The sequence below is a fragment of the Amblyomma americanum genome, chromosome 1 (assembly GCF_052857255.1).
Source record: "Amblyomma americanum isolate KBUSLIRL-KWMA chromosome 1, ASM5285725v1, whole genome shotgun sequence".
NCBI classification, from domain to species: domain Eukaryota; kingdom Metazoa; phylum Arthropoda; class Arachnida; order Ixodida; family Ixodidae; genus Amblyomma; species Amblyomma americanum.
The window spans coordinates 366,109,285-366,116,884 of record NC_135497.1 but is presented as its reverse complement, the minus strand read 5'-3'; the positions used below and the strand labels follow the sequence as shown (position 1 = coordinate 366,116,884).

General features: G+C 47.2%; 1 pseudogene; it reads right to left on the bottom strand.

Moving 5' to 3' along the window:
• Nucleotides 1–2,040: 2,040 nt before the first annotated feature.
• Nucleotides 2,041–7,106, bottom strand: LOC144121958 (uncharacterized; annotated as a pseudogene).
• Between the last annotated feature and the right edge of the window lie 494 nt (nt 7,107–7,600).

Below are 7,600 nucleotides of genomic sequence, written 5' to 3'. Positions count from 1 at the left end.
GTCAACAATGCGCACAAGTTGTTAGGTGTACATATCAAATGAGTAAAAATTCACTTACCAGATGGAGAGCGCGCCTCTGCCTACTGCAGGCCGCTCGTCCCTGGCATCTCCCCCACGGACACACGGGGCCGGTTCTGCAAGAGGCACAGCGCCCCACGTTCATGCACGAGTGTCTCGAAGTTCATTCTGTGTGTGCATTGCTCACAGTACATGGCCCCGAGGTTGACATTCATTATTCTTCATTAGCCTCCCCTATCATTCCCCCTTCATTATTAGTAACGTCACCGCGGCTTACCAAACACCTGGCTGGACGAAGAATACATAGGAGCTGCGACGCCTTGCACGAGGCCCGGCGACCGCAGCTTACACACGCGGCCTGCCAGCCCCGGCAGCCTGCCGCCTCCAGTGCCCCTTCGACAGGATGCGGAGAGACAAATTAAAGGGCCATTCGACAGACCGTTGTTCACAAGCTCACCTTCCCGCTGTCAAAAACTGCGCCTCCTGCTTCTTGCAGCGGGTGCACTACACTTGCCAAGTGTGGCGCCAGCGGAGCACATTTTTGGCAACGGGGCCCGCGGCATTCAGCAGGGCCGCAAGCTGCTGCCACAGCTCGCGCCTGCGTGCCGCCGTGTAGCCCCCAGAAAGGGGTGAGGCAGCGTGGGCGAGCGCCGGGTGCTGCTCCATAAACTCCACCATTATCAAGTATTGTTCTTTTGAGACACGTGTGCAGGTCTTCTCAGACATGCTGGCCGTTTCAAATGATAACGGTCTATAATGCCAATTCCGCCAGCGATTTCTTGGTATCGGTCAGGGAAAGAAATAGGGAATAATGGGGAATGGACAGCTTGGCTTCACAAGGACGTGCGCTATATATAACTTGGGTTCACACAGCAGAGCATAGACGTGCGCTCTATTGCAACAACTTATACAAGGTTACGAAGCAGCAAGGACGAGCAAGACGGTTGGTAGAGTGCGCCTAATCGTTTTTCTCGTCCTTGATCGTTCCTTACTTACACGCCTACACACAATGAACTGACGATCACGCAGCCATATGCCACACTTCCCCGTCGTCTTGTATTCAGCAAACAAAAAACGGAACTACACATCCCACACGTCAACCGAAGAGCATCTTTGGGCTATTGTTGTCATCGATAATAAGCAAATGACTCGGTCTGTGCGCCCGGCGTCGTGATCCTTAACCGGAAAATGGTATGCGCACGAGCGGCGGTGGCGGCTGCAGCAGCAGTTTGCCAGCTGTCGAGCCCCGCCGAAGTCTCCTTCTAAATATGGCTCACAGACAGTGGTTTTGTCGTATCTTCGCCCGCTTCCTTGTGCTACGTTATCTTGTCCAAGTGTGCCTGCATACACCTGACCGTACCAAAGCAGCATCCGTCCAGCACCAGATGGTCTCATAAGTACGCGCGACGTTGCTTTGCTTGCTACATTTTTTCGCCCGCCATCCGCGATCGATTTGGATCAGAGATTTGCACCTCCCTGCTCTGTAAAAGCTAGATGTCACTTCAGACAAATTCAGTGCAAAATGCCACGCGTACGGCGACGTGCATGGTTATCTATCTCTATGGCTATCTGCAGTACATCTACCAGTCACCCAATTTTCCTTTGCAAACATATCCCGCCGCAGTAGCAGCGGACCTACGAAAGCCGGATGCATGCAAATTGAGTTTTGGCCCACCGTGCACGGTAGTTTTGGTTATGACTTATTATGCCACACACTGCACTTTTGCTTAATGGAAAGAAATAATTATTATTGCTCCGTCTGATAAATTGCCGGAAAATTGTAGTTCTATTTTACCACTGTTTCCTCGCATGCCTGGCTATGCTTTTTCATTGTGAACTACTAGAACTTAATGTGACCGTCTTTAAAACTTAAAGTTGCACTTCACACGGCTCCACGATTCCAGGTAGGCAGCCACTTCGCTGAACAGAGAATGTAGCATTGCTAGAAAAGCAGTTATAAGCTGCTCAGTGTTAACTCGGAAAGCAGGAATGAAATGATTAAGCATTTTATTGGCACAACATTTATTCGAATGCACAGCACTTGGGACAAAACCACGATCGCCCAAAATCCTCCTTCACAGATACGCATGACCTGTTGCAAAACAAAAACAGCATTTTAGTACATGTGTATGACTAAATTGTAATTGTGAGGGCAAATTATTACCAGTGAAACCACTCGAGGCATTGGTCGCATGCAATCATCTTCAACTCGCCATCATCCTTCTCTTTGCATTGTCCGCAGCACCAGACATCTCCATTTTTCTTTGCTGCAACTGTGAACAGATGATAAATATTTACTGAGACAAAGTATCACAGGTACAAATGTAATCAAGAGAAAACATTCTTACTAGATGATGTGAGCAGCAGCCATGCATCTGGCGTAAAATACTTTTTCAGTTTGGGTAAAAATACCCTGTAGTCGAGAAGGGCACTTGGCAGCTTTTCAGGACGGACTTTAATGTCCTGCTCATCCAAGAGGCCCTGCCCAGTAAGGACATGTACTGTGGCATCCTTGCCAGCTATGCCAGCTAAAAGCACTGAAAAAAAATGAACTGAGAAATATAATTCAAAATTGTGTGCACCAGAAAATTTCAACAAAGACAATTTTGTAGCCTTCTATGAACACTTTGCTTTTTGTTTTTCTTGCATGACACCAAATGGCCCCGCAACATTTAGTGTTCAGAGAGAGCTTGAAACAGTGGCAAAAGAGTTACGAGGTGAGCGATGCACGCAGCTGCCTATGACTTTACACGATTCCGTAGCCGACAGCCGATGCATGCCAAAAGTGAGGAGAGTGGAGATGTGATGCGAGTGCAGAGCCGGTTTCCTTTGTCAGCAGTAGCTGAAGAGGGGTACACATGCGAGTAGTGGACATCTCTGATTCCCACACTTCTCTCATGGTTATGCGACTGCATGTGTAAGCTCACGTTATCTGTCGATTGTATATGTTTTAAATATATTCCGTAAATTTTTGCAGTGCACCGTCAGCATACTAAAATTTCAGTACTTCACTTATGAAAACATTTCTGAGCTTTGGTGGCTTCAAGTAACATGTATAGTGTAAATGCCTGCTGTGTCAATTCTCTAGCATTTTCTTTCTGCTTTAAAGTCTCCTTATGAAAACTGCATGACACGAAACGTGCATATACCGAAAAATTGCACGTTTTTCTCAGCTGTAATCAGTTTACTGCTAACAAATTTAAAAAAAGACTGCTGGCGGTTTGGCATGGAGAAGCACAAAATATTGTGTGAAAACACGGATTTTTCTTCTGGTGGACACCACCGCTACATACCTCAAAGAGTTATTGAGGTGTTCACTGACCCAGGAAGACAGTTATGTGCCTTTCTTTTCCTTAAAATGAAGGGGGTCTAAGCCTTCCAATGGTTTTGATAAAAGTAAAGGCGCATAACTGCCTCTCAATTTGTAGGTGGATGTCACCACATACACAAGGAGCGACTGAGGTGTCCACTGACCCAGTGAGCCATTTACATATGCTACCAGAGGATTCACACAGGCATACAGGGGGAGTGCGGCTAGATGTGCTTTGGCACTAGAAAGGGCAAGTGCCAGCCTTACTGAAGGGCAAAGCTGCACCGAAGGCCTGTTACGCTTTTGCTGTTCATCTGATATCACGCTTGTGTGGGCCATTTTTACGAAGCACATTAAAATATCTTACGTGTGTCTTGCGCCTCAGCTGTCAGTTCATTAAAAGGTACTGGTTCTCCCTGTCTCTTGCGCTTCTGGACTTTCCGCTGACGAAGGCGCTTGGTGGTACGCCCTTTGGCTTTGACAATGGGAAGTTTAATGGCACATGCTTCTTCAGTCACTTTTTCCGCCACTTCTTTTGTGACCGTTTTTTCTAATGTACTATTATCGCTTTTGGGTGCCCCCTCATCTTCACTGCTGCCATCGGAATACATAGAACCGTACATTTTTTCCGCCTCGCTTCCCTTCAGCCATGGTGGGTTCATGTCTTCAAGAATCCTTAATCGCTTTGCAAAGGTTTCCGGCTTGCAGTCAGCCAAAGTGTCAGCAATGGCCTTCATTGTTTGCATTGCAAAATTATACCGCTGATTTCGATTCATTTTTTCAAAGCTTGGTCCAGGCATTGAGAGGATTTCAAGACCTTCTGTGGTCCCATGGTATTCATTGCTGGCTTGCTCACTAGATGACACGAAGTTACTCTGATACTATTTAAACCAGCGTTTTCGAACTGCCTGTTGGAGGTACGGCTCAACATCAAACTTTATGCAAACGGCCAAGAAATGGCGACACAGTAGGCCCATCTTGGAAAAGAAAATGCAATCACATTTTTCTTTTTCCAGCGATATATGATGCCAGCCTTCGCCAGTTGTAGAAGCCACAGCATACTGTTTTTCAGATGTCTGTTTCACTTCGGCGTCACTGTCTTCAGCTTTGATTAGCTGTTTCCTGATCACTGAGCAAGTATATGGTGTCAACACTTTTAACACACTTCTTCAACTTTGTGCACTTTCATGTGGTTGCAAAACTGACACGTTTTCAGCAGGGTTACTGAGCGGGCCGCTTTTCGTTGCATTATCGTTGCTAAATTCAGTAATCTGCTCAAGGCATCGTGAAGCTTTGTAGAGGATGAGAGGGCTGTTTTTATGAAACTGTTATGTGCTTCTACTCGGTTAGTTGTGTTTGCTCCACAGGTAAACTCTTGGTCACAGATGTGACGGGCCCACATGTTCTTCATGGAGTTCCAATTATTCTCGAGGTATTGCACAGCTTCTTTACTGGCAAACCTTTCAAACTCGCGTCTTGCTTCAACGTACTTGTTTGCTGTTGGTGCATGCAACATTTGGTTGAATACCACCATCATAAGGTCTCGTTCTTCGACAGACCTTGGAAATTGGCTGGCTGCTGTTCTGAATGCCTTTACAGCATGAAATTGGCACAGTTGTACCGATGGCGCACTTGGAAAAGTGCTCCGAATTGCACTGATTTCTGAAAAGTCTTTGTCTACGACGATTACATCTCTCTTTTCAGAACATGGGTTTTCCTTGACGAAAAGCTCCAGCATTTTCGAGACATGGTGACACTGTTCAGAAGCAACAAAAGCGTATGCGACCACCTGGCTGTCTCCACAACCGTCTTGTACAAACAAAACAAAAAGTGGCATCTTAAGTTTGTTGGTTCTGTAAGTCGCATCTAGCAGCAGCACTTCTGGAAATGACTGATATGCCTGCTGCATGTGCGGTGTCTGGATCAGGAGAACCTGAAGTTGTTTATCATCATCAGTGACAGGTATAATTTTTGCTTTGTGTTGTTCACGGCAGTTTTCAATCTCTTTAACCAGTAGTTGGGCCTCATCCGCTCCATACATTGAATGCTTCAGGTTGTGCAAGTCTTTAGTCGTGACTCTTTCCTGAAAGTAATCTAATCAATTCATTACAAAACTATTACTTTCAAAGCAAGGCTGTGCTAGTAAAAGAGCACATCAGAAGAAAAATCAAGCACATTCCTTACCTGTCTTTTCGACTAGCTTTCCAACTATTACGCTCGGCGGGACGTTTAGTTCAATCAACGGAAGCACATACTCCTTTTCTTCTTCTGTCAGCCGACGACGCTCTGGATATGATTCAAAAATTTCTTTGCTGACTTCATGGTTGTGGTTGCAGTCAAGTTTTGTTATTTCAAGCTGCTGGCTTGCGCGTCGTGCTGCAAATACAACGGTAGCTGGACATCCTTTCTTCATTGTCCTGCACACAGTTTAGAAACTGTAATCAAACTGACATGATTGCATGCTTGAAAAGTTTCAATTCCATGTGGCAACAATTGGGGCAAGCTGGTAGTAAAACCTTAAAACATGGAAAAGCGTGCACAATGCCAGAGGGCTGTAAACCCTTAGAAGAGCAGAAAGTAGGGCAAATTGGTTCATATTCATGGCTGGTAAAGCACGAAAGGAAAGACATGGACAGAAAGAAAGACACGGACAGGACAGACCCTCTCTTGTGTCTTGGTTCTCCTACACAGGTTGCAAAAATAGCAGACGGCTCAACATGGCTAAGCACAGAATACTGTGCAGTAGCACTATAGTTACGATAGGCACTTAACATCTTTACATGCTGCGAATGTGAAAGCATCCTTTTACCTAAAGGCTTTTACACGAAATGCCTTCACAACAAAAGCATTTCACCTAAAGACTTCGAGACAAAGGACTTTACCCTGATGGCATTTACCTTGACGACCTTCACCCAGGTGAAGGCCTGCCAGGTGCTCACACCTGGCAGGTCCGAGAACGCATTTACCATGAAGGCCCTCACACTAAAGGCCTTCACCCAGGTGAAGGCCTGCCAGGTGTACCTACCTGGCAGGTTGCCTACCACTCTGTGGGCCGCCTGCCTCAAAGCAGGCTTCATGGATGTAGGCACGAGTATTTTTTTTAGGAACGGAACTGGTGGACACCGGAACCGCACCGTAGGGGAAGGGAGGAAGGTGGGAGTGAAAGGCGAAAGAGAGCAAAAGGTGCCGTAGTGGGGGGCTCCGGTATAATTATCTTTAACGTGCACTGACATCACACCGCACACGGACGGCTTTGCATTTCGCCTGCATCGAAACACCGCCGCCGCGGCCGGGTTCGAACCCTCGAACGTATGCCGGAAAACGGAAAATGCGTCTAGTAGTGCCGCTGCACTAGAATTTGCGTCAGTTGTCAAAAAGTTCGCTCAATGCAAATAAATGCAACCTGACTTTTTTTCTTCTTCTGCCAGTTGTTAACTCCATGAGAATATAGTAACCATTATCAGTACACAGGCCTGAGCCCATAAAGTGCTCTATAGACCGAGTCGCCGCAACCAAGAAAGTATTCAATCTCACCTTTGGTGAGGTCGTACGCCTGTTGCTGTGGACCTCAGCTCACCTCCATGCTTGCAATGTATGTCGCATTTGCATATTTCAGCTTCTCCAATCGCTCCAAGCCAACACTGAGCCGCACATTCACCACTTCCACCGTCTTTGTAGCTTTAACTACGAAGAGGATATTGTTCTGCACTTGAGACTCGCGGAACACTCTGTCGAACTCGGCAAGGTCGTTGAATCGTGCTCCAAGCGCGATGGCCATGCTTGGGCTGTCAAAAATAGTCGAGCGCACCGCCAAGGCACGCGAATTTCCCGCTAATGGTACAGCGTCCTCCACTACCGGCCGTTCCTCCGGGTGATAATCACAGTAGCCCGGCAAGATTTTCCCGCCAAAACTCGCGAAACTAGACTCCGCGCTGCAGCCTATGGGGAGAGGGGTGGCAGAGGTCCAATCAGAGCGCAGCCCGCGGTCGTGGTTGCCGCCGCAGAACACGTGACCAGCCACATGTGCCGAGCCACGGTTTTAAGCATGTTAGAAGCCCACGGCGCTGGTGACCCCTGGGCTCCGCCGACTTGTATGTACGGTGTCATTGCACTGCTATTGGTTCAAACTGGGTGAGAGCTGGTTTAGTAAAACTGTCCAATTATCGAAGGGTTTAAAACCCGCTGCAAACAGAGTTGGAAAGAGCGCGCCGAGTCTCGGCCGCTCTTATACAGTCTTTTCTCACCTGCCTTGTACTTCGATCTCGTCCTTAA